The sequence below is a fragment of the Micromys minutus genome (assembly GCF_963924665.1).
Source record: "Micromys minutus genome assembly, chromosome: 1".
Classification (NCBI taxonomy): domain Eukaryota; kingdom Metazoa; phylum Chordata; class Mammalia; order Rodentia; family Muridae; genus Micromys; species Micromys minutus.
In genome coordinates, this window is record NC_137969.1 from 248794030 (window position 1) to 248816713 (window position 22684).

Consider the following 22684-nt stretch of genomic DNA (forward strand, 5'->3'; position numbering starts at 1 on the left):
CATGGGCATTTTGGGATTCTTCCAGAAGGCTATGTCCCTATTGGTTGCTCCTGTGTGCTCATATGATCCTCTGACCCACCATGCAGATCCAACACACATGGGCCACCATGTCAGATTCAGTTTTCTTCTTTATTTCTGAAGTCTAGCAATTTGTTTTTTTCCTGGACTAAGCTCTGCACGGTTTTCTTGTGCTGATTACATATGCTCCTGCAATTTGATTTCTTGGTAGAGGCAGAGAAGTGGAGCCTCGCTGCAGTAGTTAATAAATTCCAAGTGTATTGCTTAGAAAGCGATTAGACCCTAATACAGTGATCAATGACTACACAGAATCGTTTAGAAAGTTCTTAATAAGTTTACGTTGTGAAGACTGCCACTGGGCTGGTGAGATGGCTCAGTGGGAAAAGGTGTTTGTTGTACAAACCTGGTGACCTGAGTTTGAGACTCCGAAGTCCAAGATGCAAGGAGACAACTAATATCACAACTTTGTCCTCTTAGCTCCACATGTGACACACATGTCTGCACACATACACACAATTTTTTGAAGTTACTATACAAAGGTCTAAAGAATGGGCTCTCCTTTCTGATGTCAAACTCAACTCTGACAGTACTTGGATTTCCTCTTTTCCTTTTCTACCTGGGGCAGGAAAGGCGTGCTCCCTTCCCACCGAAGGAGACTCCCTCAGCACAGGGCTGACCTCACTCTCTCTATTGCAGCCCCTCCACAGCCACACTGAGGACTATGCGTTCAGCTTTGTAGCCATTTGCAGAGTCTAGGGGAATCCTCATAGAAACCCTTCTGATAATTTGGGCCCGTACAATTCCTTGTTTTCAATGTCTCTAATTCCTCTGAATGATTGGGCCGAAGGAATGTTGAAATTTCCAGTAACCCAAAACTTCCACAGCCTGTCACACTTCAAACCCTGAGCTGGGCATCCAACCGAGAATGCAAAACACTTTTTTCACACTTCACTTCTGACCAAAGGAAATGTGGTATGTTGGCTTGGACTTTGAATTTCAATCAATTTAATTCAAAATAGATGAAATCAAAGGGTGCTTCCAGAACATCTGAGAGAGCCACCAAGTGCCCCACTGCTCCTACCCTGTCCTGGCAAAGCTGGTTCTGATTTTGGATGTTTTAAGTCCCCTTTTGAAGTTCATCCATGGTGTTCAAGCTTTGGCTTGGCTTTCATTCCACACCACATTCTGTACTCGCTTTTCATTTCACATGGGAACTAGAGTCAGAAGAACCAATGAGGACTGTGGTAAAAAAGTGGGGGGGTGGTTAACATCGTGTCCCCAGAAAAGGAGATCAAGCCGAAGTGTTCCCTGCATATCTGAAATCAGACTCGGATGGCCAGAACCGAGGCATCGGATTGGCAAGGGCATCGTTTATTGAGCACCTATTACGTCCACCATGGCAATGTCTCATGCTACAGGAAAAATAAATTGCAGGTTTTGTGCCTAAGCAAGAGCCAGACGTGTAACCAATAATTAGGATTTTAAAAATGTGCTGAGTAGAGGATTCTGGGAGCACAGGAAGAGAGTGGGAACACTGGGGAGGATGTCAGAAAGGAGAGGATAGTTCGTCAGGCTTGTGATCACAGCAAGGAAGGGTAGAGGCTATAGAAAGCAGGGGGTAAGGATGCTGAGGGTGAGGATGGGGGCCCCTGAGCCAGATGGTCCAGCTACTGAGCCAGGGACAGGGCTGGACTAGACTGAGCAAGATAAAGGTGAAAGAATTCTCAACCAAACAAAATCAGGCACTGAAACAAAAGATAGGGGCAACAGCAACGGCAAGCAACAGTGCCCAACACACCTCGTGAGGCGGGACCTACCATGAGGAAGTCATATTCACATTAAAAAGAGTTTACTTCCTTTTTATGTGGGTATGTGCTTTACATGCATGCATCTATGCATGTGAGCGTGTTGTGCCCAAGGATACCCGAAGAGGGCACTGGATCTTCTCTCCGTAGACTGGGGTTACAGAAGCTTGTGAGCTGTGAGCCATGTGCATTCTGGGAACTAAATGCTAGTCCTCTGCAGGAACCGTGAGGCTCTTCACTGCTGAGCCATCTTCGCTGCCTCCCGAAGCCGTAGTCTCAAAACTTTCCCTGTGCCCACTCAGCTTCTAGCACATGCTGGGAGGGCATGATGTCATTCTCTAGGTCATTCTCCAGACAAGGGGACCTGAGCTGAGAAAAGATGCCTCCATTACTCGGGTCACACAGATCAGAAATAACACTGACGCTGGGGACCCAACTTCTGCTGGCATTGCCTTGCCTCCAGTGGTCACTGTGGGGGGACACACTGCGTTGGCAGCCTGGCACCGGCCCACGTACCAGCCTCACGGATGTTCAGCTCAGCTTCAGACGATGAACAAGGTCTGTTTCTACACATCCCAGTTCTCTTGTACCCAGGTCCTTAAAATGAGCATCTTGACCCGGGAAGGAGCACACATCCCCTGGGGATGTTCTGAAAATGCATGTTCTTCTGCTTCTTCCAGACCTACTCACTCATCAAGCAAGCCTTCTGGGTGATTCTGGGAAATGCTCAAGTTTGCAAACCGCAAGCACCTAATCATCTCCTGGGCAGAGACGCGACTAGAGCCAGCCAAGACTACTGATAGATGGTCTTATCCTGAGAACCAGGACTGGTGCCTAATGACAGAGAGAGGTGGGGAGGGAGGAGACACGGAGGGCTGTGGCCAAGCACTCACGCTTTATGATGTTCTACAAGGCAGCATAGCAGTAAATGACTTTCACTAGCCTCAACTACTAATAGAGCAGCGTTTCTCACCCTTCCTAATGTTGTGGTGACCCCCTGCCATAAAACTGGTTTTGTAGCAACTTCATAACTATGGTCTTGTTATTGCTGTGACTCGTGATGTAAATATTAGATATGTTGGATATCTGGGACCCCAAAGGGGTCATGACCCACAACTTGAGACTTTCTGTAGTAGAGCAAGCCAAAACCCTTAGCTTGAAACTCCAAAACACCCACCTTTGTCGGCACCAGTGCACTGGGTCTCTCCTCAGCATTCTACGGCTCCACCCCCTGCCTTTGCCATTGACCTCTCGGTGTGATTTTACAGAAAGGTAAACTGAGGTGAGCAGAGGTGACAGAGAGGTGACTCTGATGCTCAGCGGTCCACCCCAGCAGCCAGCTTCAGTTTTTGACTGAGGGATTTCAAATTATCTGATGTTTTTGGTGACATTGTAAATGAAATTTCAGTGCCAGCACTGACTTGGTGACAATCAGATTTCTCTATTATTCTGATGCTTAGGGCATCTAATGCACTGTGAATGAAGACCCTTTTTCTAGGCGTCTCCTCAGAGGTTCCATGCCTTGCTCCATTTCGAAAAACATTTCTGGGTCTCAGGAGCAGCTGGGTGATTTGGTGAGCAGGCCTTCACCTGCACAAGGCATCAGCAGCAGTGCCTGTCTGGAAGCTTCCAGAACTCTGTTCTGCTCTGTGAGGGGATGCTGGCTGAGAGATCTCTGTTCATGCATTACACTCAGAGCCACGTGTGCCCCAGCACAGCCATGATATGCAGTCCAACACAAACATAAGCTTGCCGGAACATGGCATTCAGTTTCAAATCTTTGTTTTCTGGGACTCTGAAGTGGTTCTCAAGTGTGAACCCTGCAGATGACAGCTTCTTGTCATGATGTCAAAATGTTGGGCACACCTAAATCCTCCACACCCAATCCTCTGGCCATCTTGTCAAATCCTCCTAAGACTTGATTAGTTCCATAGTGTGTGTGTGTGTGTGTGTGTGTGTGTGTGTGTGTGTGTGTGTGTAAGAGAAAGAGACAGATACAGAGAAACAGAGGGAGAGAATAAATACTTTCCTCTCACTCCCCAGACAGTGAGATACATAAGCCTTTGCTAACCTTTTCCACGGTGGGCACTCAGCTATTTGATTATAGAAACTACAAGGACGTTTCCCATATGCCCAGCAACATAGCAAAAGTCCTGCCTACCTTCATAGCAGGGAGGCTGTGTGCTGGTTTAAAGGTCGTCCTTGGTGTCTTTGCTGGCTTAGGACAAGCCCTTCACCCTTCGAAGAGGGACTCTGGAAGATTGTGCTCCAGGCAGACAGCCTTTGTGTTAACTTTTGTCCCAAGCCATGATTGTTCTGGGTAAAAGAGAGGTGCAGTACCCCAGAGGAGGCCCAACTGAGAAACCGGAGCAGCTCTTTTGATTAATGTGGCCATGTAAGCTAAACAAAGAGATCAGCCATTACTAGGTAAAATCAGCCATTCCAGAAGCCCCCGTGAGACCTGTTTCTGGATTCAAAACAAATTAAATCTCCAGGTTGAGGGGGTGGGGTGGCCGTGGACTGGGGAAAGGCGCTGCAGAAAATAGGCCCCATTCCTCATTGCTGGGGAACAGAAAATAGGTCATACTTTAGGAAAGACGGTCTCCATTATGTATCTGTAACATTAAATGCCATCTTACCTGACATTAAGATCACACTTCCATTGGGGTGTTCCTCTCTGGTCATTCCTGGGGGTGGGCAGGCAGAGATGATAGCCCAAATCTTCACTGGAGATTGGGAAAGATCAGGGAACACTTAGAAGATCGAGGGAGCTGTTAAGACCATCTAAGGTAGCATCCTCGGTTCAGGAAGAGACTGCAAGCCTTTACGTCACCTTTCCAAAGGTTTCTTTGCAGCAGAGATGTCAGCATTCCGTAGAAAAGACCGGCAAACAGCAAACAATACTTGTTACAGAGCGCTGTGGATAGCACCCAAAATGAGGATGGCCACATTTCCATACTGTTGTGAGACAGGAAAGGCGCAGCAGGGAAGATTCATTGCTGATGGGTATGCAGCAGTTCTGCCTTCAAAAATCCACATTTCTACTGAGCTGGCCCAGGAAGCTCTTGGGGGTGTGGGTATTGGCAATCCTTAGCAACTCTAGACAGATCAAAGGGCTGTTTTTCTTTTTCTCTGTGTTCTGAAATTTGGTTGGAAACACTTTACCTCTTTTCTTGGTTTTCTGTGACTTTGGGGCAGTTTCTGGTCTGCCAGATACTTTGACCTTGCCTGTCAAGTAAAGACCCAAATGGCCAGCTGTTTCATTGACATTCCTTGGGTGCTTAGTAAAGACAATGAGATAGGGAGCAGACGCAGCCTCTCCATCCCTGTTGGCAGAGTTCTGAGAAATAGAAGCAGGAGGCTGGTCAGCATAAACATCTCCAATAGCAAAACCCTAGTCAAGACATTTGCTAAATTCTCAAGGTCTCTGCCACCCAAAGGGGATAGTGACTGGGAACCCCCAGTTGAAAGCTGGGGACACCAGGCCAGGCTCAGAGACTCTTGGGAGGCAAGCTGCTGCCTCCTTCCTGGTAACAACACCAAGATGCTTTTATTTTAACCTTTCACTCTCAACATCACTGCGACCATTTCCCATTATGTGCACATCCGGGAAAGGCGTCCTCCTACATATTACCTTTAATTGTTACTTTTGCTTCGAACAAAACATAAATCACACTTATCCCTCTTAATTTGCTTTAGTTTTGAACAGTTTCACATTTGTAAACAATGCAAGGTTGGTCAACACCCCCCCTTCCTGCTAACCTCTTCCCCTCACACCAGCTCCACTGTCCACTGCTTCGATGTCCCCACTGCCCTTCCCTGTTCTTTGGTTGGGGGTACAAAATAGGTCTTGTACACATGGTCATGCCTGCTGTGTGATCTGATTACCAGAGCCATGTCATGTCTGATAGACTGTCCCCCCAGACTCTCCACCCCTGCCTCCATTTATGTCTCGCGAGTCCTGGGCTAATGGAGGGAGTCACATACAAGCTCCATATAGAACTAAGTACTTGACAATTGTTTATTCCAATCACGATTTGACCTATATATACCCTGTGCTACTCACTCTATACCCTGTGTCCATACCCTGAGCACCACGTGTTGCCAAAAGAAGCTTCTCTGTCAAGCTGGGCACTGCACAGGTCTGTGGGCATGAATGTAAACAATTAGAAGGCAGCTTAACTACCTGTCGATGGAATTTCTTTTGTTTTGTCTGAAACATGGACATAAGTCAGTTCCCCCTACTGTCCTGGGGAGATGGTTGAGAGGTTAAGAACACGTGCTACTCTTCCAGAGCCTGGGCTTGGTTTCTAACATCCTTGAGCAACTCACAGTTCCATTGTAACTTCTGTTACAAAGGAGCCAATGCCCTACTCTGGGTTCTGTGGGAACCCACATAAAGCCTACACACACACACACACACACACACACACACACACACACACACACACACACGTGGGGGGGGCAAGGAAGGAGGGAAGGAGAGAGAGATGAAGAGAGCGAGGGGGGAGAAATAAGTAAATCTTACCCAAGAGCAGTGATGTACATCTTTAGTCCCAGCACTTGGGAGGTAAGAACAGGAAGATGTATAAGTTCAAAGCCAACCTGATCTTCCTAAAAAGTTGTAAGCCAGCCAGGGCTTTAGAGTGAGATCTTGTCTCAGGAAAAAAAAAAAAAAACCTTTAAAATAAGTTATTTCCTATTTCAGGATTATTTTATAAAAATATGAAAATAAACAGTGTTCTGAGAAGCAAATTATTAGGCACAGCTGAGCTATGAAATTCAAGATTTCATCTGGGCTGAGAAATAAAGTACACAAGTACTTTCTGTGACTCCCTAAAGATTTATAGGACCTCAAGTCAGTGCTAGGTGGGATACTGCCTTGGGAACAAACCCTGGGGTTGGCGCTGTGGTCCTATCTATTAGGAGACATGCGACATTGAGCGATTCGCCATTGTTTATTGATTCTAAGGCAATATTTTAGGAAATATTTTAAAGGCAGAAACAGGGAGCACCTCACAATTGATGGTGTCTTCCAATTACAACTGTCAGCCTATTTTTCTCCCCGTGTTACATAAAGCAATAACGCCTATTACAAGGGATGCAGCTCGCATGTGAGGAAATCCAGGCACTACCCTTTCTGCATTTCAATTTCCATCTCTGGAAATAGAAAAATTGCTAACATGCCATGGTTGAGGATTACAGTAATTAATGGATTTAGTGGATTTCCTAGGATGGGCACTCAATAAATGACATACTGTTATTACCATCACAATAACTTATTAATACTAGCTATGATTTCAGGGGAGATGCTCTGCCCGTGACGCCTATTTCTGCTATGGAGAGGGGGGAAAAATCTAGATTGATAAGAGTTGGGTTATTTACTCAAAGCAAAGACCAATTTCAAACACAGTGCCTACCTGCTTCCACAATTACCATTCACTTCACTGGAGCTACTCGGTCATACAGAAATGCACACCATACATGATGTGACTCACACACAATGCAGATCCAATAGCTTACAACCAACGAGTCCCTGACTCGTCTCTGAATCAAGACAGGAATGGCCAGAGTTTGTAGTCCCCCGAAAACCCTCCCATTCCTCGATACTGGCTCTGCACAGCTTTGGAATAAGGATATTTATTTCCAGGTGCCTCCAAAAGCTGTGGTTATTTAATCACCCAGGAACCCTCCCAGTAATCACTCTGAATTGCATTATGCAAGTCAGCAAATCCCACTCACTTTAATATACATGAGCAAGTCGGACGGATATTTCTCACTGAAGGTTTTATGGAAAATTTTGCATTTATTGATTTACCCCTTAAATCTTATTCTTTAAATACACCCCCTATGTAGACACACATGCATGCATGTATGCACACACATACACACACTCCATATATGTGTGTGTGTGTGTGTGTGTGTGTGTGTGTGTGTGTGTGTGTAAATGCTTGCTATGGCCATGTTTGTTCAACCTAACAAAAATATAGCATATTGACAACATTATCTGTCATCCCCACATTTCACCTGGAGTAGGAACTGTTTGATCTTCCAAAGCTTGCAGACTGCATCAGTTCACAGGGGTATCTTTTATTCATGCACATTAAAATAAAGACAACCATATGCAGGCTTTCTACAACTGGCAAAGAGGAGAAACAGAAGCAGAGGGCTGCAAGCCGGCTGGACTAGCCGAGGCCACACCCCAGTCCATTTCTGTCCTTCTCCAGGTCCCTTCCATTGCCAATGGCCAGCACAGACTTCAAAGGCTTGTTCAATTGGCAATGTGGCCAGACTTCACCTCTTTTGGTTAGGGGTCAAAGGTCTAAGAGGTCAGGATGCTTGTGGGTTTGCATGTTGCATTTCTCAGGACCAAAGTAGGAAAAAAAAAAAAACCAAACAAACAACAAACAAAAGAACAAGAAACACTCTGAAGTTTCCCATGGAAGCAGGTTCTTAAAGGGACAGTGGGGAGAATTGCAAGGAGAAATAGTTCTCTTTACCTTTCTGTTTTGTGAAAACCGAAGAACTGACTATACAGGTTTCTGTAAGAACTAAATAACAATTTTTAAAAACTCTACCTAAGATCTAGAGAGACGGCTCAGAAGTTAAAAGCACCTGCTACTCTTGCAGAGGACCTAAGTTCAGTTCCCAGCCCCCACAGGTTGTCCCATAGCCACTGGAAACTCTAGTTCCAGGGGGATCTGACACCCTCTTCTGACCTCTGCTGGAACCAGGCAAGCATGTGGTTCACAGTCATACATTCAGAGGCAAACATCCACTCACGTGGAAATAAAATAAATATATCTCAGCCCAATATATACATAAAGGTGACAGCGTGGTCCTGGGCGCAGCTCCAGAGCCTCTTTGTTTTATTCCAGAGCCCTGGCTTTGGGCTTCCATCCTGCAGAAATAGTGGCATTAAATGACACATTTGTGATAGATTTCAGTTTACTGTGCAAACCATAAAAATACCCAGCTGTCTCATTCAACAAGAATTATCTGTTGCTGTTGGATGCTATTTTATCTTCTGAAATCTCTGGAATCAAAGGCATTGCCTGCCTCTCGGTCTGTCTTGGAGTAATGTACTCCACATGTCAACTGCATGTCTGAGACTCTCTCAGGAGGCAGCTGGTCCTGTTGAAACCCCTTGGCTTCTGGATTGTGCGACCGTGTCCCTGCCTTGGAGCGTGGGGCTTCATGTGGCCAGTGAGGCAGGTCCGATGCAGTTCCCTAGGATACCTTGATGTTCTGTATTCCTCATGGTCCTCTTCTTTCAGGGGGAACACCATGGAGATTGTTCTCTGGAGATCCCTGTGCTTTGCTGGGACTGCTGATGAGCCCACTGGCAACGGATCAGGCAAAGGATGATGTCCGATCTCTTATGCGTGTACCTCCCACTAGGTCTTTTATGCAAGTCAGCCTTTTCACATTAATTTTGAATGCCACGTGAAGTCTTTGGGGGGGGGGCTTGGATTTCTAGTCTGTTAAGCTAAAATTATGTAAATTAGCTTTTTATGTTCTTGCAGGACACGTGTGACAGCGTGACAGACAGAATTAGATGTGTTATCAGTGGAGGCAAACGAGAGAAGCCTTATGACAGGAGAGGTCACCCAACTGATGATGAGAAGAAAACTATGGGGTGGGGGTGGGGAGATGATGTCTATGTAGACCAGTTACAACCATGGTCACCTTGAGCCCCACTTTAATCTGAATAGATGAGGCACCTCACCCTTCAGAAGGAGTGGGTGTGGTGATGATGATGGAGCTGAGACAGTAACTCTGCTCAAGTGAAGGCTCAGTCCAGTCTTGGGGAGGTGGCTTCTTCAGGGGTTCAACTCCAGGGAAAAGCTTTGCTCCACTCGATGAAGTTGAAGTAGCTACACCTTCTGAGCTACACCTTCTGAATTCTGTTTGCTGGGGGAGGGGAAATGGAAAAAGGTCAGAGAATTTAATTCCTGATTTCTCTTACCACTGTGGTCAAGCCACTGAGCCATTTTACCCAGGCCTTCTTCTTTAGCAGCCAAACCTCACGGCAGCTACAAGCATTTGGTTTTTAAGCCTTTAGCTTGTAGAAACCCAGAGAGCCACATGCCTGGGCTCTCCTGTCTGCTAAGGCAGAGATGACACTCAATCTGAGATTTAGGTGACTTGTCTTTTCTGTCCCTCTGTACCACTGCATGTGGTGATGAGGGTGGTGGCAGAAGTGTCTCAAGAGCTCAGTCTTAACTTCCTCTGCTTCCTCAGCAGCGCACACAGGACAGCAGGAAGGGAAGCGGCTGGCAGCAGTGAGAGTCAACTTTTTGTCCTGGGAAAATGTTCTGTGACATCATGCAATTGGGCAGAAGATACAAAGGGATGGCTTCGAGGTTGACATATGAAATAAGCCTGTGCCACAGGAAGACCGAAAACTGGGCCAAGGAAAAGACAGAGCCTCTGCTAGACAAGCCTGCTACGGACAAACCATGGGTGCTCACAGTGGGTTGTGACTATTGAGCTCCTCACTGTTATCTGGCTCCCATCTTCAGAAGAGCTTTCTCCCCTTGTGAACTGTCTCTTTCTGCCACTATTCACACACCCCTGTTCAACTTGGAAATGAAAGCGGTTGCCCTTGAACTTGAGACCCATACAGATTGCCTGGCGGTACTTTATCACTTGCTGGAGCCTGTTGATCGTCACATGTCTTCGTGGGTGAGCAAAGACACTGAAATCTTCACCTGTGTTCTGAGAGACTGCACTTATCTGTTTGAGTTTGGGACCGAAGAAAAAACATTGGACTGACTCAAGACAGAAGAATAGATTACTTCTTGAAGGAGGTGTGGGTCTCAGAACACGGCACGTGGCAGACGGGAACACCTCAGAGTAGTGGACAGTACTGTAGTTTCTTTTCTTCCACAACATGCCCCGGGTATATGCCAGAAAAGTGGTGTAGCTGAGCCCCTGTCTGCTGGATTCATTTAGGAACACACACACACACACACACACACACACACACATACACACACACCCCTCTGCCCTTCAACAATGGAATGATTTTGATGCATCTTTTAACTAACCAAAAGTAACATCTTGACAATTTTAATGGACTAATTATACACTCCTGGTCATCTTGAAAAGTGCCCATTTTGGGTCATTATGTCTTGACAACTGTAAAGGTCCTCAGCTGGAAAATTAGGAATCAGACAGAGAATTTCAATGACTCTGACCTTGGGAAGTCCACAGCCGTCATTTTCTTTCACAGAAGAAGTCCATGAGGGAGCTCTAGAAGGACAGGGGTGGTAGCTTCAAAGTGACATTAAAGCCCAGCCCTCTCCCCTGCCTGACCTGAGCTCAATCCGAGGAGCTAGTGAAATGCTGCAGATAGTGTAGACCACCAGCCAACCCCAAATGCCAAAGTATCAGACTCTCAAATGTACCTAAGTTTGACACTCCAAGGCCTGTCTTCTGTGACCTTCTGTCCTCAGACTTGCTCAGGCCAGGCTGCGTGGTGCTGAAGGGCTCTCTGGTTATGTTGCCGGTTCCTTTTCTTCACATCCGGGTCCAAACGGATTGCCCTCTGTGGTAACAAAGCCTGAGGAGTTCTGCAAGCAGGAACACGGCAAAGCTATCACCGACGCCTCCTCTCTGGATGTAAGGAGCAGGGGAACCTATAGAAGGGGACAACTCTGAGATTCCCTCTGAGAACTTAAGAGACACCACAAGACTGAGCCTGAAGGCCAGGTACCTGGACTGAGACCATCAAAGACCAGAAGAGGATCCTCGTTCAGAAGAGAGAGGGATCCTGCTGCCCAGTGTTTTGTCTATACCCACGTGACTATCTGCTGACCATACTGATGACAGCAGCTCTTCCTTAAGGTGTGAAGGGCAATGCACGTGTCCTCTAAAAATGCTGCCCAGGCTCGCCGTCACCTCAGCACCCTGTCATTGGCCAGGCACGCTCCCGAAGTTCATGCTATCGCCTGGCAAGCCCTTCATTGAACCCCACAGCAGCAGAGCAGCAAGCAGGGCACCCCTTCAGAGATGCAACCATCTCAGCAACTGATTGAGGTGGAAACTCTGGAGATCATGAGGGCACAACACTAGCCACCACAACAAATCCTAACGTGTGTCTCCCAAGCTTCCAGCTCCAGACCAGACTGTTTAAACAATGTCCTGATTCCTTCAGCAAATGCGGGGCACTGTTGTAGAAAATATTTAATCCCAATCTGGGGCCTGACTCCACCTTTGATTATACAATTCCCAGGACTAAAGCTCAGCAGATATCTACCCTCTATGCTATCAGAATGTACTTTTCTATCAATAGCCCTGGCTTACTGCTTCCTATGTTCCATCTGGGCTGCTCTTAGTTCCAATTGGCTAGCCCTTGTGGCCATGATGTTAAGATTCTTACCCCATGGCATCTTCTCTTTCCTACCTTCCTCTTCCTTGGAGAAGTACAATCACTGTGCCTAGGTCTTCTTCATGCTACTAATACCCATGGTTGTACCTCCTTTGTCATTCTGTGAGGCGCTGGGGAATGCAGGCTGACTGACTGTCCATTGGTCTTTCTAGTCTGGAAGGCTCAACGAGAAACTAGAAAAAGCCTGTGGCGTCATGGCAACTCACCTGCCCCAGAGGCTTCAAATTCTAGACGCAGAATCCCCACCACACCACCTTTCTACAAGACATCACTTTTCCTGGCTTCTGGGCTCTCTTTTCTCCCTTCAGCCTGCCCACTCCCAACACCACATGTCAGCACAGACTGTCTGGGGGACAGCTGCTGTGTTTACCCTACTCAGGACCCCAAATCTGGCTCCAGGCATCCAGAATTGCTCTTGTGGTTTGGTTTTTCACGTCTTGGAAAGTTCCCCCAGAATGGGATTGGTGGGGCTCTGGCCTTGGAGAAAGAATGCGTTTGGCCGTGGCCGTGACCCTATACCCTAGAGCCAGGCAGTTCAGAAATCAGACTCAGCTTTTCCTCTCTGAATAAAGGGGTCATTGTTCCCAGCTGCCCAAGTAGAAATACCCTGCCATGAGCCAAACTTGAGCTAATAACCAGATCCAGGCTTAGGATGGTGAGAGGTGGAAGGCCACGGTTGTTTTAACTTTTTAAAATCGCTTTTAGTTCACATTGCCAAGTGAGTAGGAAAATTGAGACTCCTTTCCTCCCATACTCCCTCCAGTAGTCGTCATGCCTACCCACCTCTACCCTCAATTTAATGTTTCTTTGTATCTACAGAGAGCATCAGTGTCATGTGGCTTCAGAACTCAGGCCACCACATGATTTGGGCTGGCACCAAGGACCTGGCTTGGCGTGAATTCTGGATCCCCTTTGGGTTTGTCAATGTGTGTCTTAGACCATACTTGGCCCGTCCTGGGTGGCTTGCCTGCTTTCGTCTGGTCCCTTTTCTTCTGGGAGTCTTATGTACTCCTCATTGGGAAGCAAGACTATTATAAAACTAAAGATTTCAACTGTGTGCCCTAAGTATCACAGTCCACCCACCCCCCCAGCTGAGACATCATCTGACCGGCCCATGTCTCTCCTCTCTTCCCAGATGATAGCCCTCCACTCTCCACTGATGCACCTGCCACTGTGAGGTATGGCTGGGAGATGTGGCATCACCCATGAACCTCCTGTGTGAAGGCTTGGGATACAGCTGCTGGTGCTAACGAGGGGTGGGCAGAAGGTGAATGTGTTGGTGCACAAGTGGATGACATGGGAAAGGGTCACCTACTAGGAGGAAAGGGTTCACTGGAGGTGTGCCCAGGACAGATAGTCCTGTCCCTAGTGCCTTCTCCTTTTTTCTTTCTCCCTCCTCTCCCCTCCTCCCTTCCTTACCCTCCCTTTCACTCTCCTTCCTGGCCACCATGAGCAGCCTCTCCATACATGCCCGATGCCACCAGGGAAGTCTGCCTCACCTCAAGCCGGAAGCAGTGGCTCCAGTGGACCATGGGCTGAACTCTCTGAAGCTGTGAGTCAAAGGAAACCTGTTCTCTTGTCAAAGCGGTTTCTATCAGGCGTGTGCCACAGAGACAAAACCCCACATAACTCACAAAGGGCAAGCAGTAACAATGCACCCAGATTATCAAAGCTTGTGTGCGAGGGCCTCTTCTGTGTTAACTCAGGAGAAGGCCATGAAGCACACTTTGATGAAGGAAACAACAGGCAGTGTGACAAGAAACAAACGCTTAAAGATAATACCTGCAAAAGGCTTATCCGGTAGCAGCCGACTCCTGACAATGCCATGGCTTGTGTGCAGAGGACCTGGGACCAACCTGTTAGAGAGAACAGACCAACTCGAGGCAGATGCTTTGTCACTCAAAATGAGAGCATCATGAACCAGCCAGGTCTAATGAACGTCAACTAAGTCAAGTATGGGCAAGCTCGACCTGGGCTTGCTGAATAGTTCAGTCACTTGATCCAAGATACAGCATGCTAAAACCATTGTCTAAGGCCTGCAGTCTTTGGGCTTATTTGTTACACAGCATTGCTAACTGATGGACTGGCCTATGGTGCTCACACTGGCTGTACATCTGGGATTATTTGTCTTCTATAGTGTCCCATTCTTTTGGTCCTCTGCTTATGCATTGACTGTCCAGGTAGGTTGCAAATCCATCATGGAACAGGTCTGTTGGTCACATGATTTCCCACAGGTGTGACATATAGCACATGGCTCAGACCTATTAAATCCACCAGTAAAGGAGACCAGACAGGTCTGAATCTGCAACTCTTGCAGCACTGTTTTGTGACTTTGATTTGGGCTGCTAAGTTCTCTGGGCATCAGTTGTCCTATCTACAAAGGACTAAACGCAGCCTCAGAGTCCTTGGAGGGACTAACTTGTGCATCCCTTGCCATGGGCTGTGCTGGACCCAACTTAACAACAGCATATTTTTAAAAAGATGTATTTATTTATTGTTTGTACATGAGTACACTGTCTTCAGACACACCAGAAGAGGACATCAGATCTCATTACAGATGAGTTGTGAGTCACCATGTGGTTGCTGGTACTTGAACTCAGGACCTCTGACAGAGCAGTCAGTGCTCTTAACCACTGAGCCATCTCCAGCCCCAGAAATAGCACTTTAATATTCTCTATGGCTCCCAGTTCTCTTAACATCTTTAGCCACAGTTTTTGTGTCAGCCTGTGTGCATTATATGGGGAATATTTGACACAGAGATTAGTCTGGGCAGGCATTGGCCTTTGGGTCTTTGTCTTTCCTTCTGATGGCTTGAGATGCCAGGAGACTCACTTCTACACACACACACACACACACGCACACACACACATACACACACACACACACACACACACACACACACACTGGCCATGTTCCTTCCACTGGTAGAAGCATCAAGTAATAAAAGAATACAGAAGACAACCCAGTCCATGTTGCAAGCCAGGAAAGGCCACCAGGCACAGGGGGCTAAAAAACATGGAAGAAGATGAGGCCCCGAGAGTTAAAGCATAGAGTGAGAGTACACTTGGGGAACTGAGGCAAAGTGGGAACCAATCACAGGGGCTCTTTCTCCAGGTAGTTGCAGAAATCAAGGGAAAGTTTTGATGAGGACAAATTTCAGTCTACATTTAAATGATTCCAATTCCCTTGCATAATGGGAGACAAGGACTTCTCTGAACACCTAGTCCTCAAGTCTCCTGGGATCTTGGTGCTTTCTTGTCTACCAACAGCACCAACTGGCTAAAATAATGAGTGTTGCTTGCACACCAAGTGTTCATGACCCAGCCACTGAAGTCAAATGCATCTGACAAATAAGAGCTATAGATCCCACATAGTCCAGTTTGGAATACAGAGGGCGATACACAGGACTCTGACTTCCCATATCCCGCATGTGGTCCTTAAATCCTCTTCTCATTCTTGTTTGAGACAGGACTTACATAAGAGGCTGACCTCAAGCTCCCTAAGTAGGTAAAAATGACCTTAAATGCCTGATCCTTCTACTTCTCCTTCAGAGTGTTGGAATTACTAGCATGTGCCACCACCTTTGGGCTTGTTCCAAACTCTTTGTTTTGTTTACTGAGACAGAGTCTCAGGCAGCTCAGGGTAGCCATGAACTTACTATGGGTAGGGCATACATCACCACACCTAGATTAGTCTACATTTTTAAAATTGAAATCTACCTAGTGTCTGCCAAGAGTGTGTGCTGGTGTACAATGAAATAATGAAAGCTAAATAGGTGATCATTTAATTCATATTTTAAAATTGTATCTGTGCATGAACACACACAGAGATGTATCACGCATGTGGAGTGTGGGTGAGCCCTTCATGTATGTGATGTGTGAAGGAGCCCTTGTTCTCATCAATGCCACAATTTGCAAAACTGAGATTTGGGATGTGAGAACAGTGGTCCAGGAGTGAATGTTCTTCACAAGGAGGATAAGGGGAGCCTTTGTATAGAGAGAGCATCATGTGACATTCTTAGGTCATGAGGCAATATAAGTTAGGGATGTGATGTGAACATGGGAAGGATGAAGTCAGAGCAAGCCATTGCTCACCGATTACACTTCTGTCATTGTCAAGCTATAAAATCAGTGCACCGACTTGAGCATAGAGAGGGATGAAGGTGCGTGTATGTGCAGCATGCTTGCATTTGGGGATGATGTCAAACTCTTTATTCTGTTATATCTCTCATAATGCACACAGAGGTACTTAACAGTGGTGACTCTGGCCACTGATAGGACCCGTGTGAGCCAGAACCATTGTGGAGTATTACAGTTAATACAGACCTGGTAAACAACAGAGATAAACCCAGAGCTCCACTCTGAGTTCCCTACACTTCAGCTCCATTGCTTGGCCAGTGTGTGTGTGTGTGTGTGTGTGTGTGTGTGTGTGTGTGTGTGTGTGTGTGTGTGTGTGTGTGTGTTGGGGTGGATGTGTATATGTGTGGGTGTTCACTCACACATATGCATATCCAGGGGCCAGAGGTTTATAACAGATATTTTTCTCTATATCTCCCTGTCTTGTTTTTTGAGACAGGTTCTCATGCTGAACCTGGAATTTGACATTTCACTTAGACTGGTTACCAGTAAATACCTTGAATTTTCCTCTTTTCTGACTCAATTGCTACCATTTCCATGGGTTCTCTGTATCTGAACTCTGGTTCCTATGCGTATGTAACAAGCATGTAGCCAGCTGAGCTATCTTACAACACCGTAGATTTGGCTTTTAATGTAATGAACATTCTCTAGTGGTGCACATCTTCAGATAGATAACAGTGAGGTGGGGCAGTGATGGAAAAAAATCAAGCCAGACAATGACATCTCATGGGCACTGTGAGCCATTGGGGAAAGCACGTTCGCAGTGTGGGAGGAGGCCTCCACAGAGAACTAAGCGCAGACAGGGCCAGGCTTGGAGTGCACACAAGCCAGTGTCTTCAGAATGGAGTGGGCTCTGCAGAGCCATGGATTCCCCACTTTGCTCCTGCACACAGCTTCACCCTATCTATGCACCAACTGTTACATGCACACACAGTGTAATTATACACTGTGATGTGGACAATCCCAACCTACTCACAAACACCTACTTGATGGTTCAGGGCTTTAAGGGTACAGGATCTTGAACTTCGGTGGTGGTCTAGAGATTCCATAGGGTATCACTGTTTCATTCCAGAAACATGATTTTAGCTACAACTTTTGGCTCTAGGGAAGGGGGTTGGTGAATGAATTTGCATGTTGCCCACTCTTGGGGTGCTCAGATATGCTGCAGAGATAGCCGTGAAGGGAAGTGCCAAAAATTGGGGGCTTTGGGGGAATCATACAAAAAGAGGATTGCCAGGATCCCAGAAGCAGAAGAACCTGGTGAGTGAGGTGTAGGTGTCAAAGGACTTCCCCCTGGTGTGCTCTTCCCAATGCTGCGGGGAAGAGACATTTCAACAGGAGGGAGAACACAGGAATGACTTGAATTTGGGGAAGACTGCAAAGTTATAATTTTGAGTTCCCCTTTACATCCCTGTGGCTTCCTAAGGGTGTGCCCTGTTGTCAGGTGGGGCTAGCTTGTGAGAAAAGCAGAATAGAGGGGAGCTCTCAGCCCTCAGTTTGGTTTCTGAGTCTTCTTGGAAACTTTAAGGAATGAGTTGCAACCGGCCTTTGTGGTGAGACCGCATCTTGGAATCTCTACTTGGCTGGACTTGAGTTGAGCTCCCTGCCTTCCCCTAGGCCCTCAGTACAATACCAGGCAAGAGTCCAGTGGGAGAGAAGCGTCTTCCTTCCCCATGACATCACTCTAACAGCTGGCTCTTGCCTTGTGTCTCATCAGACTTAAGACTGTCACCCTGGTCTGCCACTGTTTTAGCCGGAGCTTTCAATCCCTTACTGGGTGTCTCTTGATAAATTTCCACCCATTGATCACCACCCCAAACCTTGCCATCACTTCCCAGGTGTTGTTCTGTAATCACAGTGAAGCCCCAATTCTCTCTCTGGTGGAAAATTTCATTGCAATGGACCCTGTGCAGACAGGCATGGCCATATTTCACTGTGCTCAGTTGAGCTGTTTTGTCTGTGGCAGCTGTCAGATCACTCAGGATGCACCAGGGCCCATGTGCCTCAAAGCCTTCTGTATACCCCTTCTATTCTCAGAGGGCTCAGGAGAAAGACAGAAGAGATCTCAGAAATTTCTAGAATATCCCAAGTGGCCCTGCATTCTCTAACAACCTCTTCAATGCAATGCCTCTGATGCCCCCAAATGTTTTGCAAGCCCAGTGACAGCTTTGGGGATGGCCTCCATCTTTGGGGTTCGAGGACAGTGATGGCATGTCTTACCTCTATCTATCTAGACCAGATGAACTAACTGTTTTATCACCCAATGCTCTCTGTGTCTCTATCCTTATCTACCAGGGCAATTAATTTGGCCTACTTTGAAGGTGGGCAACCCAACAGGCTTGATGATGAGAAGACTTGGTCATGCTTTCTTGTAGAACCCAGGTCTACCAGCCCAGGGATGGCACCGCCCACAATGGGCTGGGCCAGGGATGGCTCCACCCACAATGAACTCCCCACTTGATGACCAGTTGAGAAAACGCCTTACAGCTGGATCTCATGGAGGCATTTCCCCAAGGGAGGCTTCTTTCCCTGTGATAACTCTAGCTTGTGTCAAGTTGACACAAAACCAGCCAGTACATAAAAGAAAGAGATAAGTGGTGCTTTGTCCTGGCCTGTGGCTTCTACAAGGTTCTCACATCTGGGGTAGAGACTTATACATTGCAGTTAGGCCCTGGTTGTGGTTGGGCTCCCTACTCTACAGTTGAATATGAGCTGATATTGGCAGATAATAACAGAAATACAGCTAGAAGTGGTTTGGCCCAGACTTCCTTTTCAGGAGGTCTTTGTTGCTCTCGGGATACAGGAATGAGTTTTGTTGCATGACAGCCTCTTTATCATATTGTCAAGCTTTGCCTTGGAGGGCTGTCCTGCCTGATGTATGGCTGACCCATTGTCTTGGATGGAAACAGGGAGCTCATCTTGGGTGAGCTCATCCTTACATTTCTCTGCTCTCTGTCAAGGGCTAGATTGAATACATTGGGGAAGAAGAAGATATCAATGTCCATCACAGTGTCAGAGCTTGCAATAAAATTGGGGCTAAGTCTTGCCTGGATTGGCCTTATAGTTGTATGGCTCTTTGCTGTGGGGACCTGAGCTATGCACTGTAAGATATGAAATAACAATGAAGGTATTCTCTGAAGAACAACACATGGACAGCCTCTGAGCTTGGTGCTAAGGGATGGATCTCCCATTACATTATCACCTCAACAAGTATGGAGGCCATTCGGTGATTCATGTCCTTCATGCTGAGGAGCTCAGAATCTCTGGGTTGTCCAGGTTCATTTCTTAACTCGGCATAACATATGTCTGTGTCTGACAGCCAATCACAATAATGAAATAAAACTCTGGATAATCAAAATGAAAGGTAAATGTGGTTTTATGGTAGATTCCTTCTTTGTGACAGAAACAGCCAAGTGCTCATGGTTGCCTGTGTATGAACTCACCAGGCAGCGCTGAGGAAACAAAGCTCTGGGCCTCATGGCTACAGGCTTTGACTTACAAGGTCTGAGGTTCTGAAATAAATGATTTCTTTCTCAAGTTACTTTTGGTCAGTGTCTTATGACAGTATCAGAGACCGAACTGTCTTCACAAACTCCATTAAAGAACTGGAAAGTTGAAGACCTCCTCTCTTCACTCTCAAGTACCCAATTACATAGGACACACATCTACAGAGGACGTTATAGAACCATGTTGGGTTTGGTGATATCTTTTGTTAGGGGGATTATGGGTAACTTTCTAAAAAAAAAAAAAAAAAAAAACAGACAAGCAAATATAGACTCCCAACACCTTGGCACCAAGAACTGAGTCATTTGTCCTCAGCAATATCGACTAATGTCATTCAAAATTGACAGCTTAACAATGCAAGAGAGACTGCATTATATTTTTATTTTTTGACAGTTTCATATGAATATATAATGAATTTTTGTCATTTCCACTCCCTTACTGACACTTATACACTCTCCTACTCCCACTGAAACTCCTCTTCCCAAACAACTTCCTCTCCTGCTCTCAAGACTTTTTTTGAGAGTGCATTCGAATGTATCTATGTGTGCATGTGCACGTAAGCATGCATGGACATGGGTGTATGTGTTTTGTGTGCATGTGCATGAATGTGTGTGTGTTGTGCATGTGCATGTGTGTGTATGTGTATGTGTGTTGTGCATGTGCATGCACATGTGTGGTGTGGTTGTGTGTTTGTGTGTCTATGAGTGTGTGTGTGTGTGTGTGTGTATGCACTCCTTAGTTTAATGACTTGCTTGTATGATCACGGGTGAGATGTTAATTATTTGAGTTGGGCAAATTTTAGTGTTTATGTTACTGAAGAAAACAACATCAGAAATAGAGAAAATAAAGTGACACTGGGCAGGGTGAGGCCATTCTCCAGTGCAGCCCTGAGCTTGCCTTTGTTCACTGTTCCTCTTGGCTTAGTCACTGAAATAAATATTCTTCACATTTATGAGCTACTTGAGCATCCTTTTGGCTGTGGAGTTTTGTTATGAATATGTTTTCTGTTTTCTGTCTTTACCTGAGTACATATTGGAATTATTTTTCATTAATTTATAAGTTCTCTTTCTAGATTAAGGATATTAATATCTTGTCTTTATGTTTCAGGCATTATTTGCAAGCCTGTTTGTTCCTTTTCCATTTTAGCATGTTTTTGACAGTATTTATTATCTCTTTCCTGAGAGTTAATAGAAAAAATATATTCATGAGTAAAATTTGAAAAGCAAAGATGGGAATGTGAATTCTGAAACAAAGTATGTTTTGATTCCTCAGAAATAATCATGACTACATTTTTGGTGCATCTCTAGCTGCTGACAGGAACATGAGTTTTTTTGCTTTTGGTTTTTTTTTTAAAGAAATTGAAATTATATAGTGTGTGCTAGCTACATTGTAGCCTGTTTTTGTGAGTGTTTATTTCCGTAACCAATAGTCTCCTAAGGTGTGATATTTCATAGCTATAAGCTCTTCTGTTACAACATTGCTGTATATTATTTTAAATAGTTGCCTGGTACCCAGAAGTCTTGATGCTTCCAAACATTACTCAGAATAAATACTGCAATGAGAACCCTTCAAGATGAATGTATCTGATCCTGTAGGTTGGATGTGGCCCTAAGCATGGAATTGTGGGGATCAAAGATAAAGCCTATCATAAAAATGGGAATAAAATTAAGACAGCTCAGTGGTTAAGAATGCTTGCTGCTCTTCCAAAGAAACTGAGTCAGCATCACCCCCTACAAGTCAGGTAGTTTACAACTGTCTGTAACTACAGCTCCAGTGAATCAGACTTCCTTTTTTCTTTTCTGGACTCTCTAGGCCCATGCTCAAAATGACACACACACACACACACACACACACACACAGACATATACACAGACACACACACACACAGACACACACACACACACACACACACACACACACACACACACACACACACACTGAATACAATATGAGGGGCATGTACCCATACAGTCTAGAAGGCTCTGAGCACACAGAATGTGGTGTAGCAAGTTCACCAATGCAAACATGCATGAGGGTAAGGGAAGCAGCCACTGTCAGAGACATTGAGCCTGGTGAACATGCATTTTAGGCCTCATAAAGATCTGGATGAATCTTTCTCTGAGATCATAAGTGATATTTAGGAAGGTCAGGATAGGAGCCTGTGACCAGGGAGCCCAGGAGCTAGGATTTTGGAAGGAGCTTCCCCATGTATACTGTGCTGTTGATGGAGATACACAAGGGAGATTGGTTGATGGAGAATGTGGGAAAAATGAAAAGTTGAAGGTTCAGAGGAACAGTGTGGGGAGAGGGCAGTGTAGACTAGGCTCTGGAGAGCCTGAGAGGGAGAGAGTAGACATGTCCATGAGTAGAAATAATAGGAACAGCACAGAAGGAAGACAGCCAACAGAATCGCTGCCAGGATTGGTTCCCTGGCCCCTCGGTTTCAAAGGTATCCGACACATTGGAATCTGTAGCTGTGTTGGTGAACAGAGGAAATGCCTGTCTGTGCAGTCTGGTGCCAATCAGGACAGGGAAGCCAAGTCTCGCCCAGGTAGTGTCCGTTCTTTGAGGTATTGTTATAGTCTCCTGGGGTCTGGATGGACTGAGTGTGGGATCCAGGGCCAGGATGCCCAAGTCAGCTCATACTGAGACTGGATTTTCTGTGACAGGCAGGGAGAATATGTATTCATGCACTTTGGAAGACCTGTCCTGACTCAGGGACATTGAGGGCTCCCAGGGACCAGCCTGCTTCTCTCTGACTCCTCTCAGCTCAGGGAATTCTCTTGAGAAGCTTTATGCTGCTTTTACCTTCTCATTACTTTTAA